At 55.9% G+C, this 21,498-nt stretch overlaps 1 protein-coding gene across 8 annotated transcripts in view; it reads left to right on the forward strand.

The window, feature by feature from the left end:
- The window catches only part of PTPRS (protein tyrosine phosphatase receptor type S), a 156,271-nt gene that overhangs the window by 13,282 nt on the left and 121,491 nt on the right, over positions 1-21,498 (forward strand). For 5 of the 8 annotated variants that reach the window (XM_083811371.1, XM_083811374.1, XM_083811373.1 and 2 more), the window contains exon 1: positions 9,554-9,709. The exons of the other annotated variants lie outside the window; for them this stretch is intronic. The gene's annotated coding sequence lies outside the window, so the exon portion shown is untranslated. Of the gene's footprint in view, positions 1-9,553; positions 9,710-21,498 lie in introns of those variants that run through there. 8 annotated transcript variants of the gene reach the window in all.

Here is a 21,498-nt window from a genome sequence, read left to right on the forward strand (position 1 = left end):
TGAGCATGCGTGGGGAGAGCCCGTCCCTGGCTTCCTGAGGTCTCCGTAAGGGCCGTGCAGGTTGGGCGCGGGGAGCTCCTGTGGCGATGCTGCGCTCTCCGGTGCTGCTCCTATGGGAAACGTTCGCTGCGATGGCAACAAATGGAGACGGTCTTTTAAATGAATAAATAAATAAAAGTCATCTGTAGGGCTTACAGGATGGGGACACCAAAGCTTCCTTGTGTGATTTCTGCTGGGTGCGTCTGACTTGAGAAACTCCTTCCCCTGAGCCCCCAGCATGGCTTTTGGCAGCAGAGCTGCGCGGGAGATGTCCCTTAGGTCCTAGGCTTGATTTCCTCACCAAGCCCTGGGGGAGATCACCACCGCCGTCCTCACGTCGGCACCCAGCTGAAAGCCCCAGCAGCATTTCTCCGGAGGGCTGATGAACCCTGGTTTTTGGCCGCGTGACTCCTCGTGCACCAGCCGCTGCTCTGGGCTTTGCCTGAACTCCCGGAGCAGCGACCCTGGGGGAGGGCAAAACACGAAAATCCCAAATCTTCCTTGCTGCTGATCTCAGAGGGCTCCTGCAGGGTTTGGGGACGTGGCAAACCGCTGGCTTTGATCTCCAAAGGGGTTTAGAGGGCTCAGAGAGGTGCCCGGTGTCTCCCATGGCCGTGCTTCTTCAGGAGACCTCTGTTGGAGAAATGCCTTCCAAGCCCACTCGGTTCCTGATGTGCACGGTGCAGTTTTTTCTGTCCTAACGTCACCCAGGAGATCCTCAACACCACGAACACCAGGGACATGCTGCAAAGTTTGAGGCCAGCGCTGGATTTGGGGCCAATACCCCATCCCTCCCTGAGCTTGAAGCAGGGCAAAGCTTGGCTGCGAGAAGAAATCCAATGTGAAAGGGGGAAAAAAACCTTTTTTCAGGTTTTCTGGGTCTGAAATGTGAGCAGGATCCTCGGAGATGGCTTTTCGCCAGCGTGGAGAAAAGGGCTGAAACCTGCCTGATCTGCCCAGGCCCCGGGCGTGCGGCACGTCCTCCTGGCTCCATCGCCTTGATTTAAGGATCTGATGCATCCCGCCGCTCCAAAATAAATAGCTAGTTATTTTGGGCCGGGGAGGCAAACAAATCAACAGGCCAGTGATTTCTTCAATCATCCTGCATGCTGCACAGGGGAAAAATTAATAAAGTACCTGCCATCCTCAGAAGCTGTTTGTTAAAGCCAACGACAATGATGGGCAGAATCGAGCTCCTGTTTCTGACGGCTTTGCTCACGCTCCTGCGCTCCCGCTCCCTCTCCGAGGCGTCGCCCTGCCCGACTTAGTGGTGGGAAAGGTCTGGGTCTGAGGCTCTGCGGCGCCGGGAAGGGCTGCACGGGGCTCTCCAACCTCTCTGGGGACCCCCTTGTGCTCCAAGAGCTGCGTCCTTTTAGGTGGCTTGGGATCCACAAAAAAAATCTGGATTTTCTGGAGTCGCTGTCCTGTGGTTAGTGCTCGTTTCTTGGTGCGTTTGGGACTTTTGAGGCTTTCCGGAGTCTTGCGGGAATGTTCCTGGCACGGGCACGTTGAAGCTGCCCTGTGTGGTGGTGGCTGCTGGAGGAAGGATGCTGGGGAGCACGATTCATCCCTGCAGACCATGTCGGCGCTGGTTTTCCAGCACACCCTTGAATTTTCTCATCTGTAAAATGGGCACGTACAGAGCTATGCAGTGTGAGGAGCTTGGGACTAAACTCGTTTTGAGCCCGTGAGGTTTTCACAGGACTCCAGCCAGCCTGCAGAGACCAAAGCTCGGCTGCTCTTACCCGGCTCAGAGAAGCAGCTGGCCCTACCTGGAGCCTCAGGGCTATCGGCTGCTCTGCCTTTGCCCTCCAAAGGCCAACCCAGAAATGTTTGGAGTAAAACACTGCGGCACGGGAGCATGTAACATTCCTCGATTGTGGTGTTCATGGTGCTGCAAGGCTCAGGGAGCATCCTCAGCTCTGGGTCTTGTTGCTGCAGAGCACCCGGTGCTGTGTGTCCCCTCCCCAGCCCCCGCATTCGATGGCCCCCAAAATACTCCTGGGGCCTTGCAGCAGGGACCTCTTGCAGCTTGCACCGGTTTTGGGCTTGCCACGGATGGGTCTCCCCCCAAACTTTCCTCTTGGCCAACTTATTCCAGGAATGTTTCATGCTGAAGGTGTGAACGGTGCAGGATCTGGTGCCGAGAGAGACGGAGGGTTTGGCCAGCCAGGGCTGTTTGTGTGCTGGTGTGGGTCGTGCATCGCCTCGGTGGGAGATGAGCCATGCAAACAGGGGGTTAAACAGCCAGGGGCACAGCGACCAGCCCCAAATATGCCAGTGTGGAGACCAGAGGGAAAGCAGAGAGCAGATATCCCCCCACCTGGGTGGACGGAGGTCTCTCGAGAGCTGACTCAAAAAGAAAAACCTCTCCCCCCCCGGTTTGGGTGATGCCCCATCCTTAACCCCATCTGCAGGAGCCTGTTCAGCACCAGGGAGGCTGAAGGTGGTGTTTGCCGCTCCGTGTTTTGTTTTTTTTTGGTTATGAATATTCTCCCCACCAAAATACCCCGCTCCGGGCTGCTTTCATGTTCAAAGCGTGGCTCCTCCTGCTAATGCACCTCCGCTGCGTGCCCGGCTCGTGGGTGGCTGCGAAGAGCAGATCTGCATTTAGCTCACTCTGGCGAGGCTTTGGGAGAACCAGGGGGAAAGTCCCTTTTAAGTTTACCGTTTCCAGAAGAGACACGAGCTCCACAGCCGGCGCTAAGTGGGGAACACGGCTGTCAGGGGGCGCGAGCTGCCTTGGAGCCGAAGGAGGGGCGAGCTCCGCAGCGGTGGCAGAAGCACCCAGCCACTTACCAGAAGATTCACGGGTCCCGTTGTGGTGCCAATAAACGCTGGAACCACGAATTGATCTGCGTTCAGAGCACTTGAATTAAGTAGCGGGAGCTGTATTTTTAAGCTATTGGTGTTCAACTCTTGAGAGCCCTCTGACGGGAAGGGTGGCCAGAGGTGGCACCGCGGCGAGGCAGCGGCAGCCCCTTCCCAGCTGGGTTTTTTGGGGTCCATGTTCCCCGCATCCACACCTCCGTGCATCGTGCACCCCCTTTGCAAACAGAGCAATACACGGTATTTTTAGTGAGGGAAAAAAAAACCAACAAACTAGTCTCTGGTGATGGCAGATGAGCTAAAATCTCCCTGCTCTTGGAGGAGCAGAGAGTGCTGCTTCCTGCCGGATGCAACTCGGGCTCAATCCCGAGTCCTGTCCTCAGGCTCCAGATGTCCGTTTTCATCTCCGGGGTGCCAGGTTTGTGGCCGGCCGGTCCCAAGAGACCCTCTGTCATCTTCGGGGGCCGGGAGGAGCCGACCTCCCTGCTGGGGGGGTTCTTGGGGTCCCAGCTTCTCCCCCCCAGCACGCAGGGACCTCGCCATGGACGCGCTCGATGGTACCGTGTGGCAGCTACCACGAGCGGGTCGGGGCCTTCTCTGGCACCAAAAGGACAAATTAAATAAACATGCTCGATTGCTTAAACATTTGTTTTTGCAATTAGCGGCAGCTTTTTTATATTAAAGTATGTGGCTATGCTGCTGGGGAACACTTTAGCAAGTTGTTTTTTTTTTTGTTTTTTTTTTCTTCCTGGTGCTACTTCTCCAGAGCGAATCCTGATTTAAAAACCAAATGCAAAACGCAGGCCAAGTTTTAGGTTTGATCCCGTAAAAGATGTCGAGGGGAAAAAATTGCACTGCTCGGAGCCGTGGGGCCCTGTTCGGACGCGTGGTGGGGCCTTGAAGGCAGCGGCGTTTGCAAACCGTGCCTGCGAAGCGCTCGTAACGCGTCTGCGGACGCGCGGTGTGGTCGGCAGATTGCAAGAACGTCGAAGTCTCCTGCAAGGAGGCGTTTGGAGACGCGGGGTAAGGGAATAACGCAGGGCTCGGCGTGCTCGCAGGGACACGGAGCCTCAGCCAGGAGGTTTTGGGGACCGTCCCCTCCGCGGGCGGCATGCTGGCGGCGCCCACGCCGAGCTCTTCCCACTCCGTGTCTCTGCTTCTGTTGCGCCTCTTCGGTCTCTGTCCTTTGTAGATGGCAACAGACAGCCTGGCGTGAGCATTACAGCTTGGTCGGCATTATAGGATAAGGAGGTTTTAGATGCTGCCCTAATAGTAACCAAGATTGCTAAATAGCATCTCTGGGAAGGCGAAATGCAGCCAGAGAGACGCTAATGCTTCAGATTGACCTTGCTCGGAGCGTGTGGGGGTTTTGCTGTTTCCGTCGGCTTGCGATCGGTTTCCTAAAATAACATCCATCCAAAAAGCACCGCCAGTGGCCGAGCGAGGATCCCTCTGCACGTACCTGTGCGAGTCCCGTCCCTGCTGGGCGTGGAGGCACTGCGGAACAAACCAGCATCATCCCATTTTAGAAAGAAGCAAAGAGAGACCCCAAACCCCGGGAGCGCTCCGTGTTGCGCCCCCGGCTTGCAGCAAAGCTCCCGGCAGCCGGCCCGGGGACCAGCCTGGATCGAGGGAGCCACGGGGGTCTTCAGGGCACCCCCCTCTCCTCCCTTTCCCTTTGCAGGCATTTTAGAGCAGTCCCCGAACCCCAGCCCACACCCTTAAGCTTCAATAAGCCAGATTTTTAAGATGCTTCGCTTGCAGAAGGGCGCTGACCCCATGGCTGGGTGCGTGCAGGTGCAGCTCCAGCATGGCCACGAGCACCCGTGCACAACCATGGGGCTTGGGGGGGGGGACCCCAGCTCTGTGCCTTTCCTAAAGGCGACCAGCAGCAGTTCTGTTGTTGTTTTGTTGTTTTTTTTTTTTTACATATTAAAGGTTTAATAAATGGAATTAAATACTGTGGAACTTAAGGTAATTAAATGTGGAAGCAGAAAGAAAAAAAAAATATTGTAAAGCATCCTCTCCAGGAAGCTAATAGGCTCCATGCCTCCTTATCTTAATGATTTTCATAATTTAGCTGAATGCAGAGATAATGGATCTGATGAACCTTTATGGAGCTAACTTTAGATTTAATGGGCTTCTTGCTGGGGAGCGGGGTGGGGGCAGGTGCAATCAATGTGCTTAAGGAGGGAGATAAGAGCACGAGAAAGCTGCAATAAAAACAGCCAAACGGGGTTTCCGAAGACTTGAAAGTTGCGCTGAGTGCTCCCTACTTCCCACCTGGAAATAACCTCGGAAATCATTTGCAGCGGCCACGTGATTTCCTCCAGCTCGGCCACGCCGCCGCTGCCAGCAGGTTTTGCCTTTGTGCACAACCTCTGACCCGCCCCGCGACGAGGGAGCCGCAAAGCTGGGATCATCTGCGTTAATCTGGTCTCGCTGAGGCGGGATCAGTGGAAACCACCTCGCAGATTCACTGCATTACGGAGCAGATTGAGAGACTTAGAGAGCAAATTTAATAAATATCATTTCGATATTACTCGGTGTAAGGGGAAAAAAAAAAAATCTGCCGAGCAGCTGATGCTGGAGCACCCAGCGAAGGATGGTTAATGGGAACGTGTCGTGGCTGGGGAGCTGGGATGTGGGAAACGTCCAGTACTGACATGGGGTGGGGGGACAGGAGGAAAGGACCTTGCTGGGGGTGGTCAGAGTGGGGTCACAGGAGCGTGTACAGGGCTGGATGTGCTTGGGGAAAGGGGAAATGAGGATGTTTGCTAAGGGAGGGAGGTAAACCGGCACCTTTGGTTCCTTTCTGGTGCAGCCACGAGTCTCCTGCTGCCCCTTTGCACCACCGGGTGCCCGGGGAGCTCCAGCGGGTGCGGGAGCAGGGTTGGGTGATGCCGAGGCTGTTCCTGGACCCAGGGGAGCTTTGCTGTGTTGGCACAGCGGTGGCTGCAGAGCCGTGTCCTCCCTCACGCACCCAGGGCCGAGCCAGCCCCCCTGTGCAGGCATTTTTGCAGCTATTTGAAACCTGCACCTAGGGTAAAATCTGGGTACAAGGGCTCGGGGTCCCAAACCTTTGTGTCTCAGAGCTCCCTGTAGTACCCGATGGAGTCTTCGAGCTGTGCTCCGACATGGCCGCAGCCTCTTGGGAGCTTTCCAGTGGGAAAGCAGAGCTGCCAAGGGCACGAACAGGAGGACGCGACGCCGGCAGGGGCAGCCCTGGCGGGCGCGGGCACGCGGGGTGCCCAAACACGATCCAGGGAGCCGGGCTGGGAGCGGGCGCTGTGCCCCCGCTGGGACAAGGGCACGCGTGGAGCCGGCAGCCCCGCGCGCAGATGGTGTCCTCCACGGAGCAGAAAGCTCCGATTACAGGGGAAGGGGAAGCGATGGCGCTGGGAAACCCCGACTCCCTCCGCTCCGACGGTGGTGAGCGGGATTTTGGCTATGATGGGGCGTGGGGACGGGTGCTGCTGCCCGCTGCGTCCCGTGGGCATCGTGCCCGGACCGTGCACCTTCCCGAAAGCCTCGGGCGAGGGCAGCGAGCCCGGCCCGCGCCTGCGCTGAGGACGGGCGGCGGAAGGTGCAGCGCTCGCAGGCAGCCGGAGGGGCTGCTTCAGCTTTGTCCCCGGCAGGACCCCCTGCCTGCTGGAAAAACACTTGGGTTAGGAGAAATGTGTGACCTCTTGCTAACCCCCTTCCCCTTCTCCTCTCGCTCTGCGAGACGTTAAAAAGAAGGGGAGAAAAAAAAAAAAAAGAAGAAAAAAAAAACCCCTCACTGAGGCCAATCCAAAGAGGGCGAGAGCTGAAGACTGTATCATTAAAATGCTAAAAATGAGTGTGCTGAAAACAGACACAATTGGGTATTTAAAGCTCTGAATGAAAAGAGTGTGTGTTAGCCGGCTTGCGGAGAGCTGGTCTCCCAGAGCCCCTGGAAAATATGTGGTCAAGCCTGCACCATTAACTTTTTGTTTCTGGTTTGTAAAGTAGCTGTGAAATCCGCAGGGGGGGCGCGCAGCCCCTCTCCCTGCCAGGCTCGGGGGGGACGCCGGCGCTCAGCTCCGCCGGTCGCTCGATGCTTGTGCGCACCCCGAGTCTTTTGCTGTCCCGCTGCAATCTTGGTCCCAAAACTTGGCACTCATCAGCCCGGGCACTCGTGGCCCTGCGTCCCCAAGTCATAGGGGACACCTCTGTCACCTCTGTCACTAGTGCAGACCAGGTGCGATGTGCAATGGAGCCGGAGGAGCAAAGGTGGAGGTGCAGCCTGGAGAGGCTCGGGTGCGTTGGAGCCGCAGCTGCCTGAGCCCTGCCCCAAACCCGCACAAATTTGCTCCTGGGTGAATAATCACCGCCAAGGCACCGCGGGGCTCTTGCATCATTTGTTTGCAGCTCAGAAGCTGGGCAGCTTGGGCTGCTGGAGGCGAACCAGCTCAGGTGGCCGAGGTTTGCCAAGAGGTGCTGGGCTTCGCAGAGGGTTTCGTTGCCTCCTTTCCCTTCTGGGTGCAGACACCTGGACCTCTGCAGCCACCCTCGAGCGAGGGCTCGCTGCATCCCACCTCGTTCCTGGGTGGAGGCTGTTGCTGGTGCCGAGCTGCAGGTTGGTGCCGCGCGGGAGGGCGAAGGCACGTGGGGTTATTCCGGGCATGTGCACGTACGCAGGTTTCCCTCGTCTGCATATGCAGAGGGATCTGTGTGGGTGCGAAATGCCCCGAAAATGTCTTCTAGGGCAAGTACTAACTGCCAGGCTGGGCTTGGCTCCAGCACGCAGGAACAGATGAATCAGATACTTAATGGTAAAATCAAACCTCGCAAAGCGTTAAAAACAACCCAGCTCCACCGGGCTCCTCTCTGCCGTCCAAGGGAGCCCCAGCGAGAGGGAACAAGAAGGGATTTTCAACCAAACTGGGATTTTTCGCCGCCCCCCCCCGCCGTATCGCTTGGCTGCCAGCCTCTCCGAACGGGAAGTTTTACCCCGCCTCCCGCGGTCTCGGATGTCAGGTTGGCAAGAAAAATCCCATCTGTTTTCAATCTGGATCCTCACTTCCATCCACCGAGCGTTCCTCCTCCCCGCGCTCCCCCGCTCCCAGCCCCCAGTGCTGGCGTGCACGCCAGGCAGGCCTCGGTGACGCTTTTTTTTTTTTCCTTTTTTTTTCTTTCCTTTTTTTTTTTCTTCTAAAAATGTATGTGGCCTCCTTTGCCCCCCCTTCTCCCAGGCACATGCTCCAGTGCAGCCCTCTCCGCGCTGGGGCCTGCCAAGAGCCTCTCTGTGCTCAGCCCTGCTACGGTTGCTGGCTCGGAGAATTCCCAAATGACCGAGGGTTTTTCAACTCCAAGCATTCAAAAAACTGCAAAGTATCTCTCTGTGTAAAAAAGAGAAGAAGAAAAAAAAAGTTGAAAGGGAGAGGAGGGAAGGGAAGGAATTTTGTTGTTGTGATTTTGTGTTTGGGGGTTTTGTTTGGTTCCAATGTCTTGGTATGATTTGGAAAAGAGCAAGTACAGAGTGTTTTGTTCCTGCCCAGAGATAACCGAGCTGCTCTGAAATCCTATATGGAGTCAATGCAAAGACGTATATGTAGCAATCATGATACCCTAATCTCTTTCTGAAGAAACCCTTTTGTTGCACACCAGTCGTCTCCTTTCTCTTGGCTGTCCTCTCTTGCTGTATAATGTCTTATTTAAACTATAAAGTCCTCAGGCTAGGAATTACCTTCTCTCTTTACAGATGGCTGCAAGAGCTTTGCACGTCTGCTGAGCTCTATGAAAAATAAATGAAGGAGGTTGTGGCTTTTGTTGTTGGGTTTTCTTTTTTTTTTTTTTTAAAGTGTTGGGAGGTGAGAGTTTATCTGATCGTAGCATAAACCCAAGGTAGCAAGGACTGATGGGTGCTATTTGCTTTTGCGTTGCCAAAAAGTCTCAAGGTGGGGAGTTGTCCCTGCTGCAACCCCTTCCCTTTCGGCTCTCAGGGAAGGGCTGGCGGTGGGACTGCTCGGGGCAGGGTTTTGTGCTTCGGCCGGGTGCTGGAGGGCTCAGGGGCTTCAACTCAGAAGGGATCTGGCCCTGGGGAGAGCTCGGGCGCCACGAGCCCCTCGGAGGGGCTGGGGATGCGAGCGCCAGCCGCGGTGCCTCAGTTTCCCCGTTGCATGGGCTCTGCCTGTGGGCAGCTGCCCCGTGGGGACGAGTTCATGGTGGCGTGTCCAGGGCGTGCTCAGGGAGCTGGGGCGCCCCTAATGCACGGGAGACGGTGTGTGTGTGGTGGGGGGGGGCTCTTGCTTTTTATTTTGGGGAGGACGGCGGTGCTAGCCGTGGGGAAGGGGCTGCGTGTGTCTCTGTGCGGGGACCCTACAAAGCCAGGCTGCGGGATGAGGGGCCCCGAGGGCAGGCTCAGGGGGGCCCCTACACAACCGGCTTGAAGTCCCAGGCCGGGGGGGCTGGAGGGGGGGATGCCAGAGCCGCTGTGTGAGGGCAGGGACCCAGCAGAACCAGTCCCGGGGGTGGGTGGGACCCAAAGCCTTGAGCCGGGCCGGGCCGGGCCCTCCCCGGGGCCGGGCGCCCTGAGGCGGGGAAGGGGGGACCCAGGCGAGCCCCGGCGGCCGCCGCTCTCCCCTTCCCCGGGCCTCCCGCCTCGCTCGCCCCCTCCGTGCGGTGCCCCCAGCGCCTTCCCCGCCCCGCTCCGCTCCCCCCCCCCGACCGCCTTGGGCTCGGCGGGGCCCCGCGGCCCGGCCCCTCCCCGGCTCCTCCTCCTCCTCCCTCCGCCCGGGCCGCGGCGGGCTCCGGGCTCCTCGGCGGGGTCGCGGCGCCCATGGCCCCGGTGGTGCCGGGGGACGGCGGGGCCCTGCCGGTAAGTGCCGAGCCCGGCCCCGGGGGGAGAGCCCCGGGACCCCTCCAGCGCCGAAGCGAGACTCAGGAGAGGCGGTTTGATTTCCAAAAATCTTTATTTCTTTTTCTGATTTAATAATAATAATCTTAAAAAGGGCAAACCCACCCACTCAGCCCGGTAGCGAGGCTCTCCGGGGAGCATCCCCGCGGCGTCCCCGAGGGCCGGGGCCTGGAGCTGAGGGGAAAGCGGGGATGCGGGGGGCCGGAGGGCGACAGGGCTGGCTTGGGGTTACGGGGAGAAACCCAAAGAGGAGACCCGCTTCTGCACGGCTGCCCTTGGCCTTTCCTATGGCCGTGAGCAGCCGAGCGATGGGGCCGAGCGGTGGGCAGCGGTGTTTGTCCCCTCGGTTCCCCAGCCAGCGCCTCCCGGAGCGGTTCTCCACAAAGCAGGAGGCAAAAGATAACCGTGTCCAGCTTCCCCCTCACACGCCTGCCGTACAAAGGGCCAGCTCTCCGACTGGCCCAAATAACCCCTTTCCCTTACCCCCTTTTTTCCTTGCGTGCCTTTTTCTTCCGCCCTGGGAATGCCTGTTATTTTTTAATGACTAAAAGGCAGCCCAGGTCCGCGGCAGTTGCGTGCACGATGCTCCCACAGCTCGGGTCAGGCCACAGGTTTTGCGCGCTTGAGTAATGCCCCGAATTTACTCCCCGTAAACATTGCACAACGGCGCTTGGTCCCCGGGATTAAAATATAACTCACTTTCCCCGGTTTATACGGCTTGCTGGCCATTGTGGCAGCATTCTGCTGTGGAAAAGCGCTCCGTTTTAAAGCTCGAGGTGCAGGCTGGTCCGGGACGTGTAATCTTAGAAATGTGAGGGGGGGGAAATGCTCCATTTTGTTACAGGAGCTGTGCAGCTGGAACTTTCCTGAGCAATGGCCATATTTTATCCCTTTATGCTTCCTTTCTGTAGCAAAGGCAAAATACTTTTATGTCGCAGGTAACTTTCACGTCAGGGCTCTAACTTTGAATTCGCAGCAGCTGGTTTGACTCGAGGCGGTTAAAGGAACGCTGGAAATTAAATTTAAATTTATATTGTTCGTTGGCGGAAAGATCCCCTGCAGTTAAGGAAAAAAATGTAAAGATGAAGCTGATCATTGCTATATCTGAAAAGGAGTTTCAAACATTAATATTATGGTTCCTCTCCTAAAAAAAAAAAAGAAAAGAAAAGAATTCTGTGGCCTGTGCTTTGTATAGCTACATCTCCGTGTTCTTTCATTACCCTTTTCCTGAAAGCATCACTTAGAGGAGGAGAAATCATAAGTTCAGGCACACTGGGCTCGCCACACACAGAGGAACATCTGCTGAAAAGAGACTTTCTGAGAATAGCAAGCCACCTGCACCGAGAAATTTTTCTTCTCTCGTAACCAGTTCAGCGTTCATCAGGCGTTTGTCTGTGATCCACTGCCGGTCTGCTTGTTGGCTGCAAAGGTGCTCGGCAGCCCCAGTGCTTTGCGAGGCTAATATTTATTTACAGGCTTGCGCCGTTGGGTTTGGCTGTTGTGGGGATTTCTTCCACCGAAAAGGAGGAGGTGAAAAACCTGTATTTGCGCTAATCCGGCTCTTTTAATAGTTTCTTCACAACTTGCGTTTTCTCCACCGTAACGAGCGCCTGGAGACGATTTGTGCCTTTCCAGCCGCCCTCTCGCTTGTCGGGGAGGAATGTGTTGGACGTGGGAGCAAGGCTCGCCCCAACGGCAGCGCCGGCTCACTGGGGTGGTTCTGCACCTGGGAGGGGTCTGCGCGGAGGACGTCCCTTCCCCTCTCTCGCTTTCCATCCCTGGAGTGCAAACCCTAACGGTCACAATCCCCTCGTGGTATTGCTCCAAGAACCTGCCAGGAAGGAGGGAAGGTGTCTTTATCGTCCTGGGAGCGTGCCAGCAATCCCCCTTGCGCAGAGGGGTGCAGCACCTCAGGGAGAAGTGTGGGCGCTTGTCCCAAACCTTCCTGCCACTCGGAGGGGCAGTGGGGGAGCTCCGGGGCTGCAGCCCCGTGGTCTGGCTGCTCTGCGACTTCCCCCTCCTGCCCAAACACAAAGCGGTGATTTTTGAAGGTGTTGAAACCACAGAAGACCCAATTACGGTGGAGACGCCTATCGCTCCTCGGGAGGTGGAGGGACCAAAATAAACACTGAGGGCTCGGCGTGAAGACAGCGAGTTGAGCGTTAGGTGCTGAGTTCCTGCAAAGGTGACAGTTGCAGCGGGTATCTGAGGAAATCCCTCGTTACCCTGCAGAGCTGGAAAAGCAGGGTATGGTGTTTTAATGTGCTTCTTAGCCTTGATCACAGAGCTTTCAACCACCCTCTTTACCCTCGCCGTTGAATCTGGCCTGTAGGTACACATTCTTCTACAGTGCAGCTATTTTCACGAGATTTAATCTCTAAGGAGCGTGCCAGAAAAACAGCCTTGGGGAAATGGCAATCTGGTAGCTTCCTTGTCTGTAAAATGGGAATAGCGATGCGTAACTCCTTTCTGTAAAGTGTTTCAGGGCCTACCAGTGAAAAGCGCTCAAGTGGCACGGGTTTGAAGCTCCCGGCCAAAAAGAGACGAGGCAGAAGAAGCGGCAGCGAGGCTTGCCCAGGCTCCCCGTGGCAGGTCGGCGGCGAGGCCAGGAGCAGAGCCGGTACCTCTGACTTCTGCTCGAGCGTCCCCATCTGCCGCGTGTGGCTGCGGGCGGGGAAGAAAGAGAAATCAGCAGCGCTGGGTTCGCCTGGAAGGCGAGGAAAGCCTCAGGGAGGCATCAGGGAAGAAAGCAAGGTTGCGTGACTCCATCCTCGGTGCCTTTCGGGAGGCTGCCCTGTGCTACCAGGCAGAGGAGCGACAAGGTGTCTGCCACCGGCCCACAAAGAGCTGGATGGAAGCCACGCGCTCATTTCGTGCTGGCTTCCGTGCAAGCCTCGTGTCGTAAGCGCTTTGTAGTGCTGCTCACCTGGATTTTAACCAGTCACCTGGAGATGGAAGGTGCTCCATCCCGTTACCACTCCCTGCAAGCCATCTTCTGCCCTGTTGGAAGAGGTTTCGGACCCCAGGGGTACTTTATTCCCATGCAAGGCTTTGCTGTTGGGCCTGGCAGAGATAGCGGTGCATCCTGTGGCGCCGGGGGAGTGTCATCTTGTTCTATTTGACTTTATTTCATGCTGCGTTCGCGGGTGTGAAGAACGAACTGGTAAAATTGGGGCCTGTGGAAGGTGCGAGACGTGGTGTTTGTTCAGATGCTGACAGCGGGAAAGCATCTGTGCAGAGCTCGCTTTGAAGGAGTAGCTGCCCTTCCAGAACTATTTGGTAGGAGTCCTAACTGCTGTGGTACGTGCAGCCCTCTGAATCCGGAGGCACCTGGGAGGAATTACAGCCGTGAACGTGCAGGGGCTGATGCAGGGACGGAGATCTCCCGGCTGCACCGTGCGGCGCCTTTATTTTCCCCATGTATCCTGTATCATTTCCGAAGCGGCTGCCGCCTGAATTTTGCGCGACCTCTCGTGTGCCTGGCCGAGCTGGGGGTCGCGAAGGAGCTGCCCTGCCTCTCTATTTCCAGGGAAGTTTTTTGGGGGTTTTGTAAGGCTGCGTTTCTTTCCCCGCATACTGCTTAATGCTCTTGTTGTGAGTTAGGAAGTGCGCTACAAAAACTCCAGCGTAAAGGCTGCGCAGAGCTCATTTTGTTCAGGCGAGGACGCCACGCGTGCAGCTCACCGCTCGTGGGACGACGTGCCTTCTGCTTTTGCCTCGATCTGTTTACGCTGAGGAGGAAACAGCCCGGTGCAGCTCAGGGAATTGGGGCCGGCCCCCTGTTTATGGTAATTCTTAAATAGTTCATTTGGGCGTAATGCCTCTTTTTACAGTTGATTCTCTATTACAAACAGATTTTCTGATAATGGCACCTGTGCCATTCAGGCGGGATCATTATTATAATAGCAGCAAGCATTGTTACGGAATTGGCACGCGGAATTTATGTCGGATCGTTACAACGACAGAAGTAATGCCATAAATAAAACGACGCTGTAACGGCAGCGCTGAACCTGGGCGTAACACAGAAAATGACAGGTAAAAAATTCCCCCCGAGCCTCGGCACCGCCAGGCTGCGGGGCGTGAAGCCCTGTGGAGATGGTTGCAAATCCCTAGGTGTAGAAACGGGGCTTTGCTCTTGTCCTGCGGGGCTTTGCTCTCATCCTGTGGGGTTTTGCTCTCATCCTGTGGGGTTTTGCTCTCGTCCTGCGGGGTTTTGCTCTCGTCCTGCGGGGTTTTGCTCTCGTCCTGCGGGGTTTTGCTCTCGTCCTGCGGGGTTTTGCTCTCGTCCTGCGGGGTTTTGCTCTCGTCCTGCGGGGTTTTGCTCTCATCCTGCGGGGTTTTGCTCCTCGGGCTGGCTCTGAACGTGGCTGTTTTTCGGGATGGGTTTCAGGCAGGGCTTGTGCAGGCGCAGCCTGACCCTGCTGCGTGGTCCCGGCGGCACGTTGCCTCGCGCGGCTCCCCGTAGGAGATGTGGGAAAGCTCGAAATCGCGTTTGGGAGGTTAGGCTGGGGGTTGAGGCTGGGGGTTGAGGCTGTGAAGTGCCCAGCGGGACCTGCCGGAGGAGCCTGATGCGAGTAGCGTGCTCTAGCACCGTAAGCAAAGTACCAAACTCCCACAAAGAGAAGAAAAAGGGAAAAAAGGGGAAGAAAATCAGCGGGTTGGAGAAGTTACCGAGGATTCGTAGCGTGGAAGGGATAGTACCAAACTCCCACGAGCAGAAGAAAAAGGGGAAGGAAGAAGGGGTAAGAAAATCAGCGCGTTGGAGAAGTCACTGAGGATTCGGCGTGGGGATTACCCCCTCCTGCACTTTTCTTCCTACAAATCCCCGGAGCTGGGTGTGTTGTTTTAAAGGCCGGGCCTGCGGTCGGGTTTAACAAACGCCGATAATCCAGATGGCTAATCTGGAGCTGCTCTGGCTAGCTAAATCCTTCTGGCAGGCGGCGAGGAGGATGCCGGGAAGTGGGTTTGTAACGGTCGCGCTTAAACAAAGTCGCCGCTAATGCTGCTTCAGCCGCCGTGCGGACAGAGCACAGATGTCTTGCTTGGGGGGTTCTGATTTATTTCTTTTTTTAAATAAAATCCCTTTTATTTTTCGGCAGCGCCCCCCGGATTAAACGCTCCGAGTGGGGGGATCGTAGCCCCTCGGTGGGCTCGGGTGAGGTTTCGGTGACCCCTGTGCGGCACACCGGTGCCCGGCTCTGCGGCAGAAGGAGGAAGGGTGCTCGGGGAGCCTGGTGGGGCCCCGCCGGGACGCGGCCGTGGGACGGTCGCTTTTTGATGGTTGGCCTTTGTTGGCGGACATCTGGTGCCAGGATTGCTGCTGTCGGGGCTGGGGGTGGGCCGCAAGGCCAGGGAATTTGATGGATTAGTGCGCTCGGAGGGCTGGGGGAAGGGGCGGGTAGGGTTTCAGCGCTCGCTGCAGGTAGGGAGAGAATTTGGGGATTAGGGGCGTTTTTCTGGAAGCTGCAAAGAGGGGAGGATTCGCGGAGGGGGAGGGGCTGGGAAGAAAACAGCCTTTCCAGTTTCCCCGAAGAAATGTCACTCGTGCGCTCTGTAAGGGAGCACAGGGGACACGCGTGCGCGCTCGGAGCAAGAGATGGAAAAAGCCCGCAGCAAATTGCTGCCAGGCTCCCCCCCGGCTTTGTAGCCCTGGGGAACCCCGGTTGCGTGGCCTCGGGGTCGGTCGGCTCATTCCCTGCTGCTTCCTATGGATTCAGTAACCTCCTCTCCCCAGAGGTCGCCTTAAATTAAAACCTTATCCTTCGCTTAAGGGAGCGAGCAGCAGCCTCTCCTCGTGCGGTACAGGATCCCTCTGACCGTCTTTCCCCGCGGCCACCAGATGGGCTGAGCTGGGAATCGGCAGCTTTGGAGCTGCTGGAGCGGGGTGCGGGACGCCTCCTGCCCTGCGTCCTCCAGGGGAAGGAGGGAAAACCCTCATTTCCCAAAGCCTCCCCTGGGGGTGGTTATTTCAGCGCGCTACGGCCTGGAAAGGGGAAAATTGCTGTTTTTCTTGGGGCAGGGCCCAGCCTCGTGGTGCTGTCGCCGGGGTGCATCGCACGGGCCTTTCGCCCAGCGCTCTGCGCCCGCCAGTGCCCAGGCGCGGGTGGAAAAACCCCGTCCCTCGTCTGCTGCAAGGCTTTGTGTTACTGGGAGGGCACCGGGACCTGGCCAAAATGGGGACCTCGAGGAACAGCCACGCTGAAATCCAATCTCTGGCCAGGCCGAGGATCGGATCCATGTGTAAAAACGGCCCGGAAGATTAAATGTCTGCTGGCCTGGCCTGCTGGAAAGGCTGCTGCGAGGTCGGCTCTCCGGGAGGCACATTTTGTCCTTGGGTCATGTTTTGGGGCTGCACGCACACACGGGTGTGCTGGAACATCGGCTCGGTTCGGGGCTGGCTTTGTCCTGAGCAGGGAGGGACACAGACGGAGCCAGCCCTCGTGAGTTACCCTCCCCCTTCCCAGCAGAAATTGAGAAAACTCAGTTTTTGAGGAAGAGCAGAAAATTCACCTGTAATAAAGGGAGCTTCGGGACTGGGAGAAAGGAGGTGCCACAAACCATGAGAGTTTTGAACTGGTTTGGACTGGGGGATCCGTCGTCTTGCCTAGTGTTGCCGTAGCCTTAATGTCAAGGGTACCGAGCAGCCTTTTTGACTTCTGATTTCTTCTCCGTGGTGAACAAAGCGTTGGTTATGGGGACATGGCTCCGCGGCAAGGCTGGTGTCCTCAAGGTGTCTGAAAGCCTTGAAACGCTGCCCTGACAAAAAGGAAGAATAAGGGAACGAATTACACCTGCCACCCTGACAATGCCTTTCTGTGAGCTTTAAGGAAGAAAAGGAAGAAAAATTTGAGGGAGAGGAGGGAAGAACTGGCTGTAAAAACGCGCGCAGGGCACTGCACAGCCGTGTTGTGTGGAACGGGAGCTGCTCGGTTCAAAGGCTGAGCTCAGCAACCCGGGGCTGGGCTTCGCACGGGGGCTGGAGGGGAGCCGGCGGAGGGGCAGCAGTGGCCGGGGGCTCAGCACCCGCTGCAGGGGGGCTCTGGTGGCCGGGAAGGCTCTGGTCTGCCCAGCTCCGGCCATCTCCTGCGGGTCCTGTCCTCCTCGGAGCACTCCTGAGCCATCCCCGCGTTGCACCAAGAGCCTTGCGTGCGTGTCGAGGAGCGAGAACTGGGGTGCTGGCTGCTGCTTCTCCAGCGTTCATGGATTTGGTGCCTTGGATGCTGCAGGACGCAAGTGCTCCCTGCGGTCCCTGCCCTGCCGGACCGAGTCCTGCTTCGGGCCCCACGCGGCGGTGGCTCAGAGCTGGGAAGAAGCTTCCCCCAGACAGGTAATTCCTCCGGAGCGTCTGCTTCTGGGTGCTGCCGGCGACGGTGCGCCCGACGAGATGAATCACCGTTGCCTCCAGCCTGACGTGTTTGATGGTTGCAGCGCTGCCTTCCTGGAAGGGAAGGGATCGCAGTCCGCTGCCGGGAGTCCATTTCTCTTACCGGAGGTGGAGCGGCGCACGGAGCGCGAGCCCGTTCCTCGCAGCCGGCCTCGCTTGTGCGCCATGAAACACCCTCCTGACAGCGCCTTCCCCGGCAATATCCGGAGATGAGCGATGGGCCCGCGCGGTGCTTTATGCACTGCCCTGAGAGGTGGCAAGGTGTAAATCGCGCCATCCGAATGATTTAGCCCCAGGTGCAGTTGTGATTCGAAATGAATTTCTCTCCCTGCTTCTCCCCCGTGCCAGCGCTGGAGGAGCTGCTCGCTATAAACCAGGAGCTAATGGCAGCGGCGTGCCGGGTGGGCTGCACGGGGCTGTGGGGCTGTGCCTTCATCCTTCCCCTCTTCCTACATCCCTGGGTGTGCCGTGCATCTCGTCCCAATCTGTGCCCACCCCTAAACTCATCCCAATCTGTGCCCACCCCTAAGCGCGGGGCCGCGCGGCTCCATCAGAGCACCCAGCTCCCATGAGGCTTCGTAGGGAAGATGAGCGACGTGTTGCAAGTGGCTTTAGGTTTTACGCAGAGCCAACGTCGCTTAAGCCAGCTGGTGGATTTTTAGGTTTTTCAGCAAGTTTCGCTGGTCAAAAAATTGGGAAGTGTCCCGGGTCCGGTGTGAAATGCTGGCGGAGGGCAGGTGAAAGCGATGGGAGCGGTGGGGTGGCACCTCGCCACGCCCTCAGGGAGGTGGGTCGTGCCCCTCCTGCTTTGGGGGCAGAAAGGCAAAATCACGAGATGGCTCCTGGTTCCATCGCGGTGAGGACTGAACGTTAATATTAAAATCTTTGGGGGATTTTTTTCGTAAAGATGAGTTTTGCTTCTTGGCTGGTGCCCTGGCTTAGGCCTCGTGGAATAGGTTTGGAAACGCGAGTCGAGGCAGATATGCTGAAAGGATGAAGCGAGGCCTCAGCTCCGCTGCTTTCCTTGCAATTTGCTTTCCAGGGGAGCTCTGTTAGTGCCTCACTGCTCTCCTGGTGCTGCCAGATGCCCGGGATTCAGCTGTTCCTCAAAACGTAAAGGTACGGGGGGAGGGATGAGCCCCAAAGACTCGATCACTGTTGGATCTTCGGCTGTCTTCCTAACGCGGGTCATGGCGTGGGGGCTTCCTTTTTGGGTAATTCTCACCTGAAAACCCACCTTTACCAAATTCACCGTTTTGGACTAGAGAGATTAAAACATCTCCATGTTTTTTCTAGAGACAAATATGCATTTGGTGTTCCTTGCCTGTTACGAAGCCCAGTTTCGTGGATAGCCAAATAAAATTCTCGGTTCGAAGTGTTTCTGTAACGCGTTAAAGTTTATGGAGCATTTAACAAACTTTTTTAGTGTGCAGTAGTTTATAGTGCCAGCAAACAGCCAAGTGTCACATCAAAGTTGCAGGCTCTTCCCACTTACTGGCATCATGTTTAGTGCTTCTCCGGTTTATCTTGGGTGGCTTTTCAGTGCCCGGCTCAGCGTGGCTTCTGTTTTCCTTCCTTCTCCAAAAAAAAAAAAAAAAAACCTCTAAAAGATTACGAATGCTGATTTAGGGTGCGCAATTCGAGCAAAGTGGTTGGATTTATTTTTATCTTTAAAGCAAAAAAAAAAAAACCAAATAATCACGGCGACTTCAGGGTTGCTGTGCGGTTCCCTGCTGTGCTGGGAGAGGGGGAATCTGCTCGTGGTGGAAGGCGAGGAGAGTTGTGCCATGAGCCCTACAAGTCGGTGAGGCAGGAGCTGCGTCGGCCAGGGATGCTTTCGGCTGAGGTGAGCAGGTGTGGTCAAGCCAGAGCCCGCCGACAGCGGCACTGAGGCTGCTGGTTTGGTGCCTTTTTGCCAGGATTTGGGGGTTTGCTCCTCTGGGTGGAAGGAAGCTGAGCTCCGGGGCACTGCGCGGATTGTGACCCCCCTGCCCCAGGGCTTGGGATCGCAGGCGGGTAGGAGAGCGCGGGGAGGGGGTGCAGGGAGTTACCGAGCTCCTGAAGCAGCTGCTTCCGTCCCAGGGCTTGGCTTTGTCACTTGCACTAAATTTGAACTAAAGAGGTGTAAAAAGCCGATTACGAAGTCTGGATAATGCATCACAAGGTGTCTTATTTGCTTTATTGTAGATTTAATTATGATAACTTATAGACGTATAATTATGTCCGCACGCAAGATCTATTCAGTAGTAAAGGGTTTATATGACGTTATAAATAAGGGAACCTGAGCTGTACCAAGGGCTCCCTGTAGCATCCTTTATTATATCCCGGCTGGAGGTGGGAAGACTCCTGTTCCGCGTGAGCTACACGCGGCCGGGACTGCTGAGGTTCAGCTGTTCGTGAGGGGTTACGCGGCGCAGGATGTGATTTTTCATCACCCTGCCTGCATTTCAGCCTTAGTTTGCTTTGGAAATTTCCTGCGGAGTGGAAGGCAGCACAAAATGTCTTATTAACGTTGATGTGATCTGTCAGCAGCAGTACCCGGTGAATTGGGATATGAGAGAGGCATGTAAACAAATTTGAAACTGAAATAATCTGACTGTGTGTTATTAAAAAACAAAGCAATATGCAGCGATATAATGCGAGGAAATTCCATTTTGAGTTTCTAACGACAAACCTTCCTCACGTTCCTCCTGTGATTTATATAATTGCTGAATCGCTTTGATGGCCTGATGGAATTACAGCTCCGCATTACACGATGGATAATCAATCAAAATAAACTGTGTTTACCCCTCTGCTGCAGCATGTGTATGAAACAGATAGGTTACGGCGTGAATTATTCCGTAACGCTGGTATTCGGGCTGAGTTTCGGGTGTGATTTCAGGACCTGATACCTGCGTGAACCTGACCTCACCTGGTCGGCTTTGAAACCCTGCTGGCTTAGGCAGGGGCTGTAGAAACTTGCTCTTTCTGTCGTGCGTGTAGGAACATTTCTGCCTAAATAAGCAGTGGGCTTGTTTGTTTAAATATCATAGAAAAGAAAACCGCAGCAAGGAGGCGAAAGGTGCCAGCTCCCCGGCTCTTTGTAAAGGCGAGGTGAGACTTGCAGGGTGATGTTCTGCCTTTCTAGGCAAGCTCGGAGGTGGTGATGTCTGATACCTAAGGGACTGCTGCCCGCCTCGCTGGCTGCACGACTGATTTCAGTTTTAGTCTGGGTTTAGAAGAATTTCTTGCCCCGTTGGCCGACTGTGCCGCTGTGAAACGTGGAAACCCTTTTTCTGATGGGTTTCTGGGTTAAAAATTAAAACAGGTCTTTGTAGCGGTGGCTGAGATGACGTGTAGATGCCTTACGTCACCCGGTTAATATTTCTGTTTTAATAGGTGACTTCTGCAGCAGGTGATCCCGTTTCCTGGAGCCCAGAGCACAGCCATGTGTTTCAGTGGCTCTTTTCCTGCTGCCTACCCTCGTTTTCGGTCTGTTGGCTTAGCGGCAGGGCTTTTTCGGGGCGGTTACGAGGCGCAGTGTTTGCTTAAATGGCTTCCGTGCTATCGCAGACGTGGGGCTGTCCCTTTGGTCTCCCTCCTCCGCGTGCAAAAGCTGCCAGCTTGTGACGAAAGGCAGATAAAATGGAAGGGCCCTGGCGGGGCGGCAGGCTCAGCGCCTCGATCTGAGCCGGAGCATCCCCACCTCCAGCTGGGCTTTCTTTTGGGGTCCTCTGGGGAGCTTTGTCCCGCACAAAGGCCGGCTCTCCCCATCGCTGCTCCCCGGAGAATCCCTTCCCCTCTCCCCCCTCACCTCGCTGCAAGGGGATCACAGCTGCCGAGTAAATGTTAAGATAATGGCGTTATTACGGAGTAATTACACTGCAAGTTATTGAATTAAAAGTGATGAGGCTGCCTGTAACGCCGAGCGGGGAGAGGGGGGAGAGGCTGGGTGGGAGAGCGCAGGGCTGGGAAGGTAGAGAATAGAGCAAGCCTCATAAATTTCCTCTTGTCGAGAGCCCCTTGCTGCCGGGACCAGGACTGAGGATGAATGAAAGGGAAGCTCAAAGAGCTAATAAATAAACCATTTCCCTGAGAATAGAGGGTATAATTAGAAACCGTGGCCCTGTGGTTTTGTGTCTGCCCTGGGGTGGAATCTGCTCAGCGCTGCACCGCGGCGATAAAACAGGGAGACAATGCAGAGATGATGTCGCACAGTTGTTAACTTTTGAGGAAGGAGACGTGTTGTTCCTCTCTTTTTCTAGAAAAATAAAAATAATAATAAATAATTTAAGCTTTAAGTTGCAGAACTTCAATAACTGGCTATACCCCGGAGCCTCTCCATCAGGAACTCTGGCTGATTTTGCATTTTTATTTCTGTATATTT

The sequence above is a fragment of the Anser anser genome (genome assembly GCF_964211835.1).
Source record: "Anser anser genome assembly, chromosome: 25".
In the NCBI taxonomy this organism is placed as follows: domain Eukaryota; kingdom Metazoa; phylum Chordata; class Aves; order Anseriformes; family Anatidae; genus Anser; species Anser anser.